Genomic DNA, 19297 nt, shown 5'->3' on the forward strand with positions numbered 1-19297 from the left:
AGTTTTCCCTTTGTTATCCTTTGAAGGACTGGATTTGTGGAAAGATATTGTGTGAATTTGGTTTTGTCATGGAAAACTTTGGTTTTTTTTTTTTTTCCGTCTATGGTAATTGAGAGTTTGGCTGGGTATAGTAGCCTGGGCTGGCATTTGTGTTCTCTTAGTGTCTGTATAACATCTATCCAGGATCTTCTGGCTTTCATCGTCTCTGGTGGGAAGTCTGGTGTAATTCTAATAGGTCTGCCTTTATATGTTACCTGACCTTTTTCTTTTACTGCTTTTAATATTCTTTCTTTGCTTAGTGCATTTGGTGTTTTGATAATTACGTGATTGGAGAAATTTCTTTTTTGGTCCAAACTATTTGGAGTTCTGTAGGCTTCTTGTATGTTCATGGGCATCTCTTTAGGTTGGGGAAGTTTTCTTCTATAATTTTGTTGAAGGTATTTCCTGGCTCTTTAAGTTGAAAATCTTAATTCTCATCTATATGTATTATCTTTAGGTATAGTCTTCTCATTGTGTCCTGGATTTCCTGGATGTTTTGAGTTAGGATATTTTTTGCATTTTGCATTTTGCATTTTCTTTGATTGTTGTGCCAATGTTTTCTATGGAATCTTCTGCACCTGAGATTCTTTCTTCTATCTCTTGTATTCTCTTGGTGATGCTTGCATCTATGGCTCCTGATTTCTTTCCTAGGTTTATCTCCAGAGTTGTCTCCCTTTGTGAATTCTTTATTGTTTCTACTTCCATTTTTATATCCTGGATGGTTTTGTCCAATTCCTTTACCTATTTGATTGTGTTTTCCTGTAATTCTTTAAGGGCTTCTAGCTGTTTACCTGTGTTCTTCTGGATTCCTTTAAGGGAGTTATTAACGTCCTTCTTAAAATCCTCTACCAGCATCATGAGATATGATTTTAAATCCCAATCTTGTTTGTCAAGTGTGGGAGTACTGTGTTCTGATGATGCTGAGTGGTCCTGGTATATTAGTTTGGGTTCTCTGGAGTCACAGAACTTATGGATAGTCTCTATATAGTAAAGGAGTTGATTGATGACTTACAGTCTACAGTCCAACTCCAAACAATGGTTCAGTAGTAGCTGTGAATGGGAGTCCAAGGATCTAGCAGTTACTCAGTCCCACATGGCAAGCAGGTGAGGGAGCAAGAACGAGACTCCCTTCTTCCTTTTTTTTTTTTTTCTCAATTTTTCACATGATCTTTTTATTCAAGGGTTTACTCACAGGCAGTATTTAAAGTCAGGCTTTTTAAATTAAAGGCCTAAACTACGAAATCTTGTAAATATGACACTGGCAAAGAATGAGCATCTGGATAATTTAAACCCTCATTATCCCGGCGTCCAAGTTTGTAACACGGAACGCAAAGATCAGTATCATTCAAAACAAACAACTGAGAAACCACGGTGCTGGGTAACTTGTCAATGAAGAAGAAGCTCAGTTCAGCCTTGCTGAGTAGGAAACCAGCAACTCGCTCTCCTGTGGCAGAGCATCCATCCACTGTGCTTCAGAACTTTGCCTGTAAAGTCTCTTTCTCCATCAGCAAATCCGCGTATCTCTGTTGAAGCTCTTTCTCTCGTTCCTGTTGCAGCTGCACATCTTCCTTTAGACACTCTAGCCTACGGGGAATAGCAGAGTCTTCACGTTTCTTGAGTTCTTCAAAAGTGCGTAGCTCCAAGTGAGCCTGCTCAATCTGGTCCCATAAGTCATTCAACTGTTTCATGAGCCCCATAGCACGAGACTGGTATCCACCAAGCAAAATCTTCATCTTCTTTTCCATCTTTGCAGCTCTCTTGGCTTCTGTTGTCATGTGACCCCTGTTTATCTCAAGTCTCTTTTCAAGTGATTCAATTCTGTCCTTTTTGCTAGCAAGATTAGCGCGAGTGTAGCGGCTCTGAGCAGGAAGATAGAGGACTTGACTGTAGCATTCCTCCCACACCTGGTTGTAAGCTTCACTGGAGAGTTCGCCATGGCTCATTCCTTGTTTGACCACTTCCATCTCTTGTACCAGAGCATCCTGGGCCTTTTTCAGATCTTCTTTGGAGAACTTCTCATAAGGGCTATGCTCAAGATAGGTAATGTGCTCTGAATTGTTGGTAGCTAACCCAACATTTTTTTCCTTTTTTGTTTCCAGATGGTTCGTAGGGATGATGTAGAAGATCATAATGAAGCATCGTAATCATTTCTTTTTTGATCAGTTCTTTGCTCTTCTGTAAATCTGTTAGAGGTGGTTCTACATTGAAAGGTCTTAAAATAGTTTCATTTACTTCAGACGGCCTGGGCAGATCCTTCTGAACGGCTTTGTGCATTCGTTTCATTTCCTTTACACGCTCAGCATCTCGGGTGGCCTGCTTTCGAGCATCCACATCAGCAGCATCTTCAATGTAGGTATCATCTATTTCACGTTCTTCCAGTTCCTTCTCGGCATTTTCAGGCAGAACGATTTCAAAATCGTTCTTAGGTGCAGGGAGGCCTAAGAACCCGAGACGGAGATGTTCACGAGATTCTCTTTCCATCTGCTTCACGTAAGAGGGGTCACTGTAGTCTGCCATTCCATCCTCTGGATTAATGTTTAACTTGTCTCTAAGTGGTGTTCTACCTGGGGTGGCATTAGTGACTGGTTTAGGAGTTGTTCCACTTCGGGGAGTCAGCCCTTCAGCTCCATTAAAAGGAGTCCTGAGAGGGGTAGACAGAACTGTATTTGGAGTCTGCACAACTTGCTGCTGTGGGGTCACACCAGAGAAGTCACTCTCATGCAGTGGGGTATTAAGCCCACCTTTCAATGGAGTGTCCACATTGGTCAAGGCCATGAGGTTCTGAGCTTCCTGTAGAATCCTGTCTTGAGAGGCTGGCGTCCGTGGTGTTCTCAGAGCGATGCTGTTGTTTGTGACATTGTACTCAGACAGGAGAGTGCTAGAAGCAGAGTTTGTTATTCCTGACTCCTCCGCCGTCTGCCGTGCGACTTCACTGGCCTGGCCTACCTTGACAACTTCCTGGAGTTCAGCATCTGAAATCTGAGGCGCAGGCAACACAAGTTTGCTTCTCTTTTTAGTCAACTCGGAGACACCACTGGTTTGGAGGATAGCTGATGGTAAATCAGACTCCTTTTTCCTTTTTAAACGCTGTTTGTCTGTTTTTCTATCTCTTCCTTCTTTTTCAGATCTTAGCTCCCCATCAAGATCCTGCTGTCGCAATTTCCTGAAGTCTGCATCAAGGGCCTGGTAATTCTCCTCAGAAGTATCATAAAAACCAAGAGCTGGCTTTTTTTCAAATGGGATTTCAGCATTATAATCAACGCCTCTCTTCCTTTTCCTTTTCTTCTGAATCTCTATGCCAGCTGCTCGAAGCTCTCGTCTTTTCTGGAGGGCAGCAAGGCGCCTGGCTTCTTCCAACTGCTTTTCTCTTGCTTTCCTTTTAGCCTTCTTTCCTTGAGTATTGGCCAGACGGGCTCGAGCCTCAGAGAGCATCTCAAGTTCATCCTCATCCATGTCAATCGGGTCGGGCCGGGCTGGCTTGGTCTCTGGGTTTGGATCGATCTCTCCAGGCTTAAGCTTTCGGGGGTCATCTGTTGTTTCCTCTTCATTGTCCCTTTGAGCAGTTCTGTCCAGGAGGAATTCATAGTGTTCCAGGCACTGGGCTGCTGTTCTTCCTATGATTGGAGCAATGGTCCTCCACTGCGTTGGCATCAGCTTGGCCAGGTGCAAGAGTTTTTCTTCCTCTTCTCTGGACCATTCAGTTTTTTTAATACTTGGATCCAGCCATTCGTACCATCTGGCTTTGCACTGCTTTGCCGATTTCCTATGCAGCAATGAGGCAATCCTAGACCACTGGTTTTTCCCATATTTCATTACCGCTGCTTTCAGAATTTCATCCTCTGTGTTCCTCCACACTCCTCCTTTGATCATAATCCGGGGCATCTTGGCGGCAGAGTGTCCTGGCGAGGGGGCGAGAGGAGCTTCGAGAAAGTAGTAAGGGCGCTCAGGTCACGGGACGCAAGAGGCCACTTCCTCCCAAGAGCGACCTTCTGCTTTAGAGACTCCCTTCTTCCAATGTCCTTATATTGTCTCCAGCAGAAGCTGTAGCTCAGATTAAAGGTGTGTTCCACCACACCTTTAATCCCAGGTGAAAGGTGTAGCCCAGATTAAAGGTGTGTTCCTCCACATCCTTAATCCCAGATGTCCTTGAATTCAGAGATTTAATCTTCTGGAATCCATAGCCACTATGTCTAAAGATCTCCATACCTAGATCCAGATCAAAAACTTCTATCTACAAGCCTCCAGATAAGGGTCACTGGTGAGCCTTCCAATTCTGGATTGTAGTTCATTCCAAATATAGTCCAGTTGACAACCAGGAATAGCCACTACAACCCACCCCTTGTTAACTTGACACAAATAATATCTCATGTTCACATGAAACAATAACAAGGTTGTGAATACGCCTAACAGGATATAACTATCCCTCGTACATTCGCAAATGTATTTGTAAATTTACAATGGGGCAATGTCCCTTGGGAACATCCTTTTAGTGTGTCAACTTAAATACAAATTGATGTTAAAGAAATTGGAAGTGAAAGACTCCGAGAGGAGCCCCTTGCTCAGGCCTCAGGACAATAGCGGACACCCAAGAACTTACAGTAGACCAAGCTTGATGCAAACCACAGGAGGCTTTATTCGGGGAAAGCCAGAGCTCTGGGGACGACTCCTATCCCACGCAGGGGTAGAGGAGTCAACCTCGAGGGGAAAGAAGTCCCAGTTTTTATAGGCCCTCAGGGGAGAAAGGAGAGGGGGGGGAGTAGGGGATTTCCAGATCTAAACAATGTCTATTCTCAAGAAATGGGTATGGGAGGGGTACAAGGAAAGAGTCTGGTGCAGGTGTAGCAACTCAGGATTGGCCGGACTGTGGTTGCTGGGGAGATTTTCTCTTTCTCGGCAACCGATATCACAAACACCTGGCAATGGGCTTCATCAGTGGGCACACACATGGGTTCAAGGAATGGTCAAAACATTGGCAGACACACAGGTTCAAGGAGTGGCCAGAGCATTATGCACCTCTATTTTTCTAAATCAGTGAAGCTAGTACTGCTAACACTGACATCTGTCTGGCCGATTTCAGGGCTTGTGTGACCTTTTACATTTTGTCAGGATCTTTCATTCCCCACTTCTTCTAGTTACTAGTTCTAATCTTAGAACTAAACTGCAATCTCTTCTTTAAGGTTCTACAGAGACTGGTATTGTCTTAGTACTAACAGCTGGACGGCACCAATCTTCTCTCTAATAAAGGTCACCAATTTATTAAGAACTATCGGGCCACATGTTAGCAGTAAGAGCAAAATTATTAGAGGGTCTATCAGAGTAGAAATGAGGGTGGTCAACCAAGGGGATTTATTCTTCAGGAGCTCGTATTATGTGAGAGGCATGAATCTAAGCAGAGATGCCTTCTATTTGACAGCAGTTGGGGGTGGTCAGCAGCACGAAGCAAGGGCCTTTCTAACAAGGTTTTAGATTCTTAGCTCGATGTCATCAGACGAGAACTGAATCTCCCACCTGGAACTGGTGTGGTATCTTCAAGTCTCCTAGTTCATAGGCCTCTTTGAGCTGCTCTCAGGTGGTGTTTCTGACCACTTCTAGGGCTTTCATGTGTGTAAACAATGAAGGACCAGGGTTAAATTTTAAAGGATCTAACATTCTCTCTACTTCAGTGAGTGGGGGAGGCCTCCCCATACAGAATTTTATATGGAGTGAGCTTAAATTTTCCCAGTGTGTTCTTAACTGCGAACAAGGCAAAGGGAAGGAGGGCTGTCCAGTAATTCCCGCCGGTCTCTAAGATTAATTTAGTCAAGGTCTCTTTTTAGAGTTCTATTCATCCTTTCTACCTGTTCTGAACTCTGGGGTCTATAAGCACAATGTAATTTTTAATCAATCCCTAGTTGGATGGCCATTCCCTGACTTACCTGGGCAACAAAGGCGGGTCCATTGTCAGATCCTATTACCTTAGGTATTCCAAACTGTGGAAAAATTTCTTCTAGGATTTTCTTAACCACAACATTGGCAGGTTTTTTTTTTTTTTTTTGTTGGGTAGGCCTCCACCCACCCTGAAAAGGTATCTATAAAAACTAAAAAATATTTATTACCATATTTAGCTGCCTTTACTTCAGTAAAATCTATTTCCCAATAGGCTTCAGGGCAATCTCCTCGTAGTCCTCTCCCTGGAGGATATCTTGAATGTCCTGCATTAGTCATGGCACACAGTACACAGTTCTTAACTACTGCTTCTGCAACATCAGAGAGTCTTAAAACATAGAAAGCAGATGCTTTGACCAGTGTTTGCAGGTGTTTGGCTCCCAGGTGGGACAGCCGATGTATATTTTCAATAAATCGTTTCCCTTCTTTTTGTGGTAATATTATTTTACCATTACTGGCTGCTCATTGGCCCTGTGAATTTTCTGCAGTAAACCCTAAATTGTCCATTAGTTTCATATATTCAGGGGTATACTCAAAACTCTGGCTGCACAGTTCCAGTTCTGGCAGAGTAACTTTCTGGAGAGATTTTTATCTGTCGAGTCCTGAAGGGCAGTATCTTAGGGCCGAGTGCAGCCTGTTTAGCTTTAACATCAGCCATGTTATTCCCCCTTGTCACAGCATCGTGTCCTTTTTGATGTCCAGGACAATGTATAATGGCCACTTTGGCAGGCAGATGAATAGCCTCAAGGAGGCTCAGAATCTCCTCTTTTTTATGTCATTGCCTGCTGACGTCAGCAACCCTCTTTGTCTATAGATGGCACTGTGGATGTGGGCTGTAGCAAAAGCATACCTGCTATCTGTGTAAATGTTGATGGACTGCCCCTCAGCCATCTGAAGGGTCTGGGTCAGGGTAATAAATTCAGCTTTTTGAGCTGACATACCTTCTGGCAGGCTGCCAGCCCACATGACTCGCTTACCATCTACCACTGCCACCCCTGCCATCCTCTTACCTTCCATTAGGAAACTGCTTCCATTTGTGTACCAGTTTGGAACACCTGGCCATGGCTGGTCGCGTAGATCACTTCAAATCCCAATTTCCTCCACAAGGATGTCTGCACAGCAGTGAACGGGTGAGGAATTGTCCGTTTCAGGCAGGAAAGTTGAGAATAGCAGGAGGAGTAAACACGATTCGTTCAGTCAGCAGCAGACTCTGGTAGTGAATCATCCGGGCATTTGCCATCCATCGGTCTGGGGGCTGACGGATAATGCCAGTTCTGCTAGCAATCTCTTGGTCCCCTGCCAGCATTCTCTCTCTGTGGTTGCAGCAAGGAGCAAGTCATCAACATATTGAAGCAGAGTTATCTGGGAGTTTTCAGCTAAGAAGGAGGCTAAATCTCGATGTAGAGCCTTATCAAAAAGGGTGGGGGAGTTTTTGAACCCCTGGGGTAACCGCGTCCAGGTCAATTGTCCCATTTGTCCAGTGTCAGGATCTCTCCACTCAAAGGCAAATATGGGCTGGCTGGAGGGATGTAACTTCAGGTAAAAGAAAGCATCTTTTAAATCAAGCACTGTGTGCCATTTTCGCTCCGAAGGGAGTGATCTGAGGAGGTTATAGGGATTAGGAACAGTTGGGTGAATATCTTGGACCCTCTTATTGATCTGTCTCAGGTCTTGGACTGGTAGATAGTCACTCGTGCCAGGTTTCTTTACCGGCAGTAGAGGAGTATTCCAGGGAGACTAGCAAGGTACCAAAATACCTAATTATAATAGTCTCTGAATATGTGGCCTGATTCCATCTCTTGTTTCACGGCTCATTGGGTATTGTTTCTGACCAGTGGCTCCAATCACTATGGTTCTTTTATTTAATTTTCCCAGTGGATGTTTCAACACAGAATGCTCTGCCCCTGTGTCAATTAAAAAGTCCATGGGGGTCCCCTCCACCATCAGGGTTACCCTAGGCTCGGGGAGGGGGTCTGAGCCCTGTCTACCCTATTCGTCATCTTTCAGAATCAGGACCTTAGGGGCCCTTCCCTTCTTTGGGCATTCCCGAGCCCAATGTCCTTTTTCCCTTGCAATAGGCACATTGGTCCTTCTCTAAAATCTCTGGACAGATCTTCCTTCAGGTCTGGGTTCCTTGTTGCCCAGGTACCCTGTCTGCCTATTCTCTGGCCTGTTCCTTCCTTCACATTCCCCTACTACTGCGACCAAAATCCTGCTTGAATTCCTCTCCTGTCTTCTTTCCCTCTTATTCTCCCTCTCTTCTTCTTCTCAATTTTCCCTCTCTCTTCTTCCTCTGTTTCTCTCTTGTGATACACCTTTTCTGCCTCCTTAACTAAATCTTGTAAAGCCATGGCATGTAATCCTTCTAGTCTCTGTAACTTTCTTTTAATATCTTATGCTGATTGCCCTATAAAAGTCATAGCAACCGCAGCTTGTTGGCTCTCAGAGGTCGGGTCAAAAGGAGTATAGCGTCTATAAGCTTCCATCAATCTTTTCAGAAAAACAGATGGGGGTTCGGTAGGGCCCTGCATCACCTCATTTACCTTAGCCAAATTGGTGGGGCATCTCGCCACTCCCTTTAGACCTGTGACCAGAGCCCGGTGGTAAACTGCCAACCTCTCCCTACCTTGAGCGGTGTTGTAGTTCCAATCTGGTTGGTCCAGAGGGAACCCAGCATTCTAATTGTATAGATCAGCCGATGAGAAAGGCCAATATTGGAGGGTCTGCAGAGACTGCCTGTCTGTGGGCGGGTTGCTCACAGCTCACAAAGGAAAAGGCAGAAGTGGTGTCAGGAGCTCCATCTGCTGGGCGACTCTGGGCTTGTCGGCTCCGGGTCCCAGCTGCAGGTCCTCAGACTGTGCCTTTAGCAATCTCAGAGCCAGGCGCAGGGACCTGGGGAGTGGGAGCAGCTTGAGGAGGAGCCCTGCGTGCCTTCTTGCCACAGGGCCAGAAAGGGCGCTGGTTCAGGCAGGGTCTGCACTGTCACCACTGCTGCCACCATCGCTCCTGTGCATACTGCTTCTTAGGGCAAAAAGTGAGGGCACTGTGCTGACCCACACACGTGCATGGGAGCAGCTGGGGGAGGGCTCTGAGAGGCGGGGGGAATCCATGGTTTGATTTATGGCAGTGAATTCTGAATGAGGTAAGGCTGTTGATCCCGGTGGTACCCAGGTCCGCTCTGAAAAACAATGTCTTTAACTTCAAAGAGTCAAACAAAAAGTCCTCTCCAGTGACCATTTTACATTAAAAGTCGGCCACTCAGAGGTGCAAAAAGTCTGCCAAGGACCCTTCTTAATTTCTACTGAAAGATTATGGGCCCTTGATCTAACTTCAGTCCAGTGGTCTAAAGTCAAACTTAGGGGGGTCATTACAGTCTGTTCAATATCATGGAAAACAGACACAAAACACACACACACTGACAAATACCTGAAAACAGACACAAAAAACAAACACACACTGACAAATGCCCGTCTTCTAATGGAAGACAAAACCAACTCAGAAATGCAGAAGGTCAGGGAAGTGCACTCCTCACCCCAGACCAACTCCTGGAGTCTTTGCCCTCGGTCAGGGCATCCCCCAGAGTGAACAGCAGCCACCAGTGATTCCAGCACATCTGCTGTTCACACTCAGTGCCTCATCCCGAGGCAAAGGTTTCCATTTCTCATGAAATGTAGGGGCTGCAAATTTCAGCACTGAAACTCACCGGCTCTCAGAAATATTTTTAGACAAAAAAATTCACCTCCAAGTGGGTCTTTGAGATATGGGTGGGCACGCCCATCCCGAACTCCCATTCACAGCTACTACTGAACCATTGTTTGGAGTTGGACTGTAGACTGTAAGTCATCAATAATAGCTTCAATGATTTAGAAAAATAGAGGTGCATAATGCTCTGGCCACTCCTTGAACCAATGTCTGCCAATGTTTTGACCATTCCTTGAACCCATGTGTGTGCCCACTGATGTAGCCCATTGCCAGGTGTTTGTGATATTGCTTGCTGAGAAAGTCAGAAAATCTCCCCAGCAACCACAGCCCGGCCAATCCTGAGTTGCTACACCTGCACCAGACTCTTTCCTTGTACCCCTCCCATACCCATTTCTTGAGAATAGACATTGTTTAGATCCGGAAATCCCCTACTCTCCCTTCTCCATTCTCCCCTGAGGGCCTCTAAAACCTGGGACCTCTTTCCCCTCAAGGTGGACTCCTCTACCCCTGAGTGGGATATGAGTCGTCCCCAGAGCTCTGGCTTTCCCCAAATAAAGCCTCATGTGGTCTGCAACTAGCTGCGTCTATCGTGCGTTCTTGGGTGTCCGCTATTGTCCTGAGGCCTGAGCAAGGGGCTCCTCTCGGAGTCTTTCACTTCCAATTTCTTTAACATCAATTTGTATTTAAGTTGACACACTAAAAGGATGTTCCCAAGGGACATTGCCCCATTGTAAATTTACAAATACATTTGCGAATGTACGAGGGATAGTTATATCCTGTTAGGCGTATTCACAACCTTGTTATTGTTTCATGTGAACATGAGATATTATTTGTGTCAAGTTAACAAGGGGTGGGTTGTAGTGGCTATTCCTGGTTGTCAACTGGACTATATTTGGAATGAACTACAATCCAGAATTGGAAGGCTCACCAGTGACCCTTATCTGGAGGCTTGTAGATAGAAGTTTTTGATCTGGATCTAGGTATGGAGATCTTTAGACATAGTGGCTATGGATTCCAGAAGATTAAATCTCTGAATTCAAGGACATCTGGGATTAAGGATGTGGAGGAACACACCTTTAATCTGGGCTACACCTTTCACCTGGGATTAAAGGTGTGGTGGAACACACCTTTAATCTGAGCTACAGCTTCTGCTGGAGACAATATAAGGACATTGGAAGAAGGGAGTCTCTAAAGCAGAAGGTCGCTCTTGGGAGGAAGTGGCCTCTTGCGTCCCGTGACCTGAGCGCCCTTACTACTTTCTCGAAGCTCCTCTCGCCCCCTCGCCAGGACACTCTGCCGCCAAGATGCCCCGGATTATGATCAAAGGAGGAGTGTGGAGGAACACAGAGGATGAAATTCTGAAAGCAGCGGTAATGAAATATGGGAAAAACCAGTGGTCTAGGATTGCCTCATTGCTGCATAGGAAATCGGCAAAGCAGTGCAAAGCCAGATGGTACGAATGGCTGGATCCAAGTATTAAAAAAACTGAATGGTCCAGAGAAGAGGAAGAAAAACTCTTGCACCTGGCCAAGCTGATGCCAACGCAGTGGAGGACCATTGCTCCAATCATAGGAAGAACAGCAGCCCAGTGCCTGGAACACTATGAATTCCTCCTGGACAGAACTGCTCAAAGGGACAATGAAGAGGAAACAACAGATGACCCCCGAAAGCTTAAGCCTGGAGAGATCGATCCAAACCCAGAGACCAAGCCAGCCCGGCCCGACCCGATTGACATGGATGAGGATGAACTTGAGATGCTCTCTGAGGCTCGAGCCCGTCTGGCCAATACTCAAGGAAAGAAGGCTAAAAGGAAAGCAAGAGAAAAGCAGTTGGAAGAAGCCAGGCGCCTTGCTGCCCTCCAGAAAAGACGAGAGCTTCGAGCAGCTGGCATAGAGATTCAGAAGAAAAGGAAAAGGAAGAGAGGCGTTGATTATAATGCTGAAATCCCATTTGAAAAAAAGCCAGCTCTTGGTTTTTATGATACTTCTGAGGAGAATTACCAGGCCCTTGATGCAGACTTCAGGAAATTGCGACAGCAGGATCTTGATGGGGAGCTAAGATCTGAAAAAGAAGGAAGAGATAGAAAAAAAGACAAACAGCGTTTAAAAAGGAAAAAGGAGTCTGATTTACCATCAGCTATCCTCCAAACCAGTGGTGTCTCCGAGTTGACTAAAAAGAGAAGCAAACTTGTGTTGCCTGCGCCTCAGATTTCAGATGCTGAACTCCAGGAAGTTGTCAAGGTAGGCCAGGCCAGTGAAGTCGCACGGCAGACGGCGGAGGAGTCAGGAATAACAAACTCTGCTTCTAGCACTCTCCTGTCTGAGTACAATGTCACAAACAACAGCATCGCTCTGAGAACACCACGGACGCCAGCCTCTCAAGACAGGATTCTACAGGAAGCTCAGAACCTCATGGCCTTGACCAATGTGGACACTCCATTGAAAGGTGGGCTTAATACCCCACTGCATGAGAGTGACTTCTCTGGTGTGACCCCACAGCAGCAAGTTGTGCAGACTCCAAATACAGTTCTGTCTACCCCTCTCAGGACTCCTTTTAATGGAGCTGAAGGGCTGACTCCCCGAAGTGGAACAACTCCTAAACCAGTCACTAATGCCACCCCAGGTAGAACACCACTTAGAGACAAGTTAAACATTAATCCAGAGGATGGAATGGCAGACTACAGTGACCCCTCTTACGTGAAGCAGATGGAAAGAGAATCTCGTGAACATCTCCGTCTCGGGTTCTTAGGCCTCCCTGCACCTAAGAACGATTTTGAAATCGTTCTGCCTGAAAATGCCGAGAAGGAACTGGAAGAACGTGAAATAGATGATACCTACATTGAAGATGCTGCTGATGTGGATGCTCGAAAGCAGGCCACCCGAGATGCTGAGCGTGTAAAGGAAATGAAACGAATGCACAAAGCCGTTCAGAAGGATCTGCCCAGGCCGTCTGAAGTAAATGAAACTATTTTAAGACCTTTCAATGTAGAACCACCTCTAACAGATTTACAGAAGAGCAAAGAACTGATCAAAAAAGAAATGATTACGATGCTTCATTATGATCTTCTACATCATCCCTACGAACCATCTGGAAACAAAAAAGGAAAAAAATGTTGGGTTAGCTACCAACAATTCAGAGCACATTACCTATCTTGAGCATAGCCCTTATGAGAAGTTCTCCAAAGAAGATCTGAAAAAGGCCCAGGATGCTCTGGTACAAGAGATGGAAGTGGTCAAACAAGGAATGAGCCATGGCGAACTCTCCAGTGAAGCTTACAACCAGGTGTGGGAGGAATGCTACAGTCAAGTCCTCTATCTTCCTGCTCAGAGCCGCTACACTCGCGCTAATCTTGCTAGCAAAAAGGACAGAATTGAATCACTTGAAAAGAGACTTGAGATAAACAGGGGTCACATGACAACAGAAGCCAAGAGAGCTGCAAAGATGGAAAAGAAGATGAAGATTTTGCTTGGTGGATACCAGTCTCGTGCTATGGGGCTCATGAAACAGTTGAATGACTTATGGGACCAGATTGAGCAGGCTCACTTGGAGCTACGCACTTTTGAAGAACTCAAGAAACGTGAAGACTCTGCTATTCCCCGTAGGCTAGAGTGTCTAAAGGAAGATGTGCAGCTGCAACAGGAACGAGAGAAAGAGCTTCAACAGAGATACGCGGATTTGCTGATGGAGAAAGAGACTTTACAGGCAAAGTTCTGAAGCACAGTGGATGGATGCTCTGCCACAGGAGAGCGAGTTGCTGGTTTCCTACTCAGCAAGGCTGAACTGAGCTTCTTCTTCATTGACAAGTTACCCAGCACCGTGGTTTCTCAGTTGTTTGTTTTGAATGATACTGATCTTTGCGTTCCGTGTTACAAACTTGGACGCCGGGATAATGAGGGTTTAAATTATCCAGATGCTCATTCTTTGCCAGTGTCATATTTACAAGATTTCGTAGTTTAGGCCTTTAATTTAAAAAGCCTGACTTTAAATACTGCCTGTGAGTAAACCCTTGAATAAAAAGATCATGTGAAAAATTGAGAAAAAAAAAAAAAAGGAAGAAGGGAGTCTCGTTCTTGCTCCCTCACCTGCTTGCCATGTGGGACTGAGTAACTGCTAGATCCTTGGACTCCCATTCACAGCTACTACTGAACCATTGTTTGGAGTTGGACTGTAGACTGTAAGTCATCAATCAACTCCTTTACTATATAGAGACTATCCATAAGTTCTGTGACTCCAGAGAACCCAAACTAATATACCAGGACCACTCAGCATCATCAGAACACAGTACTCCCACACTTGACAAACAAGATTGGGATTTAAAATCATATCTCATGATGCTGGTAGAGGATTTTAAGAAGGACGTTAATAACTCCCTTAAAGGAATCCAGAAGAACACAGGTAAACAGCTAGAAGCCCTTAAAGAATTACAGGAAAACACAATCAAATAGGTAAAGGAATTGGACAAAACCATCCAGGATATAAAAATGGAAGTAGAAACAATAAAGAATTCACAAAGGGAGACAACTCTGGAGATAAACCTAGGAAAGAAATCAGGAGCCATAGATGCAAGCATCACCAAGAGAATACAAGAGATAGAAGAAAGAATCTCAGGTGCAGAAGATTCCATAGAAAACATTGGCACAACAATCAAAGAAAATGCAAAATGCAAAATGCAAAAAATATCCTAACTCAAAACATCCAGGAAATCCAGGACACAATGAGAAGACTATACCTAAAGATAATACATATAGATGAGAATTAAGATTTTCAACTTAAAGAGCCAGGAAATACCTTCAACAAAATTATAGAAGAAAACTTCCCCAACCTAAAGAGATGCCCATGAACATACAAGAAGCCTACAGAACTCCAAATAGTTTGGACCAAAAAAGAAATTTCTCCAATCACGTAATTATCAAAACACCAAATGCACTAAGCAAAGAAAGAATATTAAAAGCAGTAAAAGAAAAAGGTCAGGTAACATATAAAGGCAGACCTATTAGAATTACACCAGACTTCCCACCAGAGACGATGAAAGCCAGAAGATCCTGGATAGATGTTATACAGACACTAAGAGAACACAAATGCCAGCCCAGGCTACTATACCCAGCCAAACTCTCAATTACCATAGACGGAAAAAAAAAAAAAACCAAAGTTTTCCATGACAAAACCAAATTCACACAATATCTTTCCACAAATCCAGTCCTTCAAAGGATAACAAAGGGAAAACTCCAACACAAGGAGTGAAACTACACCCTAGAAAAAGTAATCTTTCAGCAAACCTAAAAGAAGATAGCCACATTAACAGAATCCCAACTCTAACAACAAAAATGACAGGAAGCAACAATTACTTTTCCCTAATATCTCTTAATATCAATGGGCTTAATTCCCAAATAAAAAGACATAGATGAACAGACTGGCTATGTAAACAGAACCCAACATTTTGCTACATATAGGAAACCAACCTCAGGGAAAAGGACAAACACTACTGAAAGATCCTGAAAGAATGTAAATGGTCACAGAAGCCCTGAAATTGGCAAGATAGATGTCAGTGTTAGCAGTACTAGCTTCACTGATTTAGAAAAATAGAGGTGCATAATGCTCTGGCCACTCCTTGAACCAATGTCTGCCAATGTTTTGACCATTCCTTGAACCCATGTGTGTGCCCACTGAAGAAGCCCATTGCCAGGTGTTTGTGATATTGGTTGCTGAGAAAGAGTCAGAAAATCTCACCAGCAACCACAGCCCAGCCAATCCTGAGTTGCTACACCTGCACCAGACTCTTTCCTTGTACCCCTCCCATACCCATTTGTTGAGAATAGACATTGTTTAGATATGGAAATCCCCTACTCTCCCTTCTCCTTTCTCCCCTGAGGGCCTATAAAAACTGGGACCTCTTTCCCCTCAAGGTGGACTCCTCTACCCCTGAGTGGGATATGAGTCGTCCCCAGAGCTCTGGCTTTCCCCAAATAAAGCCTCACGTGGTCTGCAACTAGCTCCGTCTATCGTGCGTTCTTGGGTGTCCGCTATTGTCCTGAGGCCTGAGCAAGGGGCTCCTCTCGGAGTCTTTCACTTCCAATTTCTTTAACATCAATTTGTGTTTAAGTTGACACACTAAAAGGATGTTCCCAAGGGACATTGCCCCATTGTAAATTTACAAATACATTTGCCAATGTATGAGGGATAGTTATATCCTGTTAGGCGTATTCACAACCTTGTTATTGTTTCATGTAAACATGAGATATTATTTGTGTCAAGTTAACAAGGGGTGGGTTGTAGTGGCTATTCCTGGTTGTCAACTGGACTATATTTGGAATGAACTACAATCCAGAATTGGAAGGCTCACCAGTGACCCTTATCTGGAGGCTTGTAGATAGAAGTTTTTGATCTGGATCTAGGTATGGAGATCTTTAGACATAGTGGCTATGGATTCCAGAAGATTAAATAAATCTCCGAATTCAAGGACATCTGGGATTAAGGATGTGGAGGAACACAGCTTTCATCTGGGCTACACCTTTCACCTGGGATTAAAGGTGTGGTGGAACACACCTTTAATCTGAGCTACAGCTTCTGCTGGAGACAATATAAGGACATTGGAAGAAGGGAGTCTCTAAAGCAGAAGGTCACTCTTGGGAGGAAGTGGCCTCTTGCGTCCCGTGTCCCGTGACCGGAGCACCGTTACTACTCTCTCGAAGCTCCTCTCGGCCCCCTTGCCGAGACACTCCACTCCGCTGCCAAGATGCCCCGGATTATGATCAAAGGAGGAGTGTGGAGGAACACGGAGGATGAAATTCTGAAAGCAGCGGTAATGAAATATGGGAAAAACCAGTGGTCTAGGATTGCCTCGTTGCTGCATAGGAAATCGGCAAAGCAGTGCAAAGCCAGATGGTACGAATGGCTGGATCCAAGTATTAAAAAAACTGAATGGTCCAGAGAAGAGGAAGAAAAACTCTTGCACCTGGCCAAGCTGATGCCAACGCAGTGGAGGACCATTGCTCCAATCATAGGAAGAACAGCAGCCCAGTGCCTGGAACACTATGAATTCCTCTTGGACAAAACTGCTCAAAGGGACAATGAAGAGGAAACAACAGATGACCCCCGAAAGCTTAAGCCTGGAGAGATCGATCCAAACCCAGAGACCAAGCCAGCCCGGCCGGACCCAATTGACATGGATGAGGATGAACTTGAGATGCTCTCTGAGGCTCGAGCCCGTCTGGCCAATACTCAAGGAAAGAAGGCTAAAAGGAAAGCAAGAGAAAAGCAGTTGGAAGAAGCCAGGCGCCTTGCTGCCCTCCAGAAAAGACGAGAGCTTCGAGCAGCTGGCATAGAGATTCAGAAGAAAAGGAAAAGGAAGAGAGGTGTTGATTATAATGCTGAAATCCCATTTGAAAAAAAGCCAGCTCTTGGTTTTTATGATACTTCTGAGGAGAATTACCAGGCCCTTGATGCAGACTTCAGGAAAATGCGACAGCAGGATCTTGATGGGGAGCTAAGATCTGAAAAAGAAGGAAGAGATAGAAAAACAGACAAACAGCGTTTAAAAAGGAAAAAGGAGTCTGATTTACCATCAGCTATCCTCCAAACCAGTGGTGTCTCCGAGTTCACTAAAAAGAGAAGCAAACTTGTGTTGCCTGCGCCTCAGATTTCAGATGCTGAACTCCAGGAAGTTGTCAAGGTAGGCCAGGCCAGTGAAGTCGCACGGCAGACGGCGGAGGAGTCAGGAATAACAAACTCTGCTTCTAGCACTCTCCTGTCTGAGTACAATGTCACAAACAACAGCATCGCTCTGAGAACACCACGGACACCAGCCCCTCAAGACAGGATTCTACAGGAAGCTCAGAACCTCATGGCCTTGACCAATGTGGACACTCCGTTGATAGGTGGGCTTAATACCCCACTGCATGAGAGTGACTTCTCTGGTGTGACCCCACAGCAGCAAGTTGTGCAGACTCCAAATACAGTTCTGTCTACCCCTCTCAGGACTCCTTCTAATGGAGCTGAAGGGCTGACTCCCCGAAGTGGAACAACTCCTAAACCAGTCACTAATGCCACCCCAGGTAGAACACCACTTAGAGACAAGTTACACATTAATCCAGAGGATGGAATGGCAGACCACAGTGACCCCTCTTACGTGAAGCAGATGGAAAGAGAATCTCGTGAACATCTCCGTCTCGGGTTCTTAGGCCTCCCTGCACCTAAGAACGATTTTGAAATCGTTCTGCCTGAAAATGCCGAGAAGGAACTGGAAGAACGTGAAATAGATGATACCTACATTGAAGATGCTGCTGATGTGGATGCTCGAAAGCAGGCCACCCGAGATGCTGAGCGTGTAAAGGAAATGAAACGAATGCACAAAGCCGTTCAGAAGGATCTGCCCAGGCCGTCTGAAGTAAATGAAACTATTTTAAGACCTTTCGATGTAGAACCACCTCTAACAGATTTACAGAAGAGCGAAGAACTGATCAAAAAAGAAATGATTACGATGCTTCATTATGATCTTCTACATCATCCCTACGAACCATCTGGAAACAAAAAAGGAAAAAATGTTGGGTTTGCTACCAACGATTCAGAGCACATTACTTATCTTGAGCATAGCCCTTATGAGAAGTTCTCCAAAGAAGATCTGAAAAAGGCCCAGGATGCTCTGGTACAAGAGATGGAAGTGGTCAAACAAGGAATGAGCCATGGAGAACTCTCCAGTGAAGCTTACAACCAGGTGTGGGAGGAATGCTACAGTCAAGTCCTCTATCTTCCTGCTCAGAGCTGCTACACTCGCGCTAATCTTGCTAGCAAAAAGGACAGAATTGAATCACTTGAAAAGAGACTTGAGATAAACAGGGGTCACATGACAACAGAAGCCAAGAGAGCTGCAAAGATGGAAAAGAAGATGAAGATTTTGCTTGGTGGATACCAGTCTCGTGCTATGGGGCTCATGAAACAGTTGAATGACTTATGGGACCAGATTGAGCAGGCTCACTTGGAGCTACGCACTTTTGAAGAACTCAAGAAACATGAAGACTCTGCTATTCCCCGTAGGCTAGAGTGTCTAGAAGAAGATGTGCAGCGGCAACAGGAACGAGAGAAAGAGCTTCAACAGAGATACGCGGATTTGCTGATGGAGAAAGAGACTTTACAGGCAAAGTTCTGAAGCACAGTGGATGGATGCTCTGCCACAGGAGAGCGAGTTCCTGGTTTCCTACTCAGCAAGGCTGAACTGAGCTTCTTCTTCATTGCCAAGTCAGAGTCTTTCACTACCTCAGACTAAAAGGCTGGAAAACAACTTTCCAAGCAAATGGTCCCAAGAAACAAGCTGGAGTAGCCATTCTAACATCGAATAAAGTTTACTTTCAACCTAAAATTATCAAAAAACGAGGGACACTTCATACTCAAAGGTAGAATCTACCAAGATGAACTCTCAATTCTGAACATCTATGCTCTAAATGCAAGGGCATCCACCTTCATTAAAGACACTTTACTAAAATTCAAAGCACACATTACACCACATACAATAAGAGTGGGAGACTTCAACACCCCACTCTCATCAATAGACAGATCATGGAAACAAACTAAACAAGACACAGTGAAACTAACAGAAATTATGAAGCAAATGGATTTGACATATCTATAAAACATTTCA

General features: G+C 44.8%; 3 pseudogenes; 2 read left to right on the forward strand and 1 right to left on the reverse strand.

The window, feature by feature from the left end:
* On the reverse strand, nucleotides 1195-4040 carry Gm9029 (predicted gene 9029; annotated as a pseudogene).
* Nucleotides 10852-13697, forward strand: Gm9030 (predicted gene 9030; annotated as a pseudogene).
* Nucleotides 16377-18873, forward strand: Gm32802 (annotated as a pseudogene).
* Nucleotides 18874-19297: the final 424 nt, after the last annotated feature.

Source organism: Mus musculus, chromosome 10, assembly GCF_000001635.26.
Source record: "Mus musculus strain C57BL/6J chromosome 10, GRCm38.p6 C57BL/6J".
In the NCBI taxonomy this organism is placed as follows: Eukaryota; Metazoa; Chordata; class Mammalia; order Rodentia; family Muridae; genus Mus; species Mus musculus.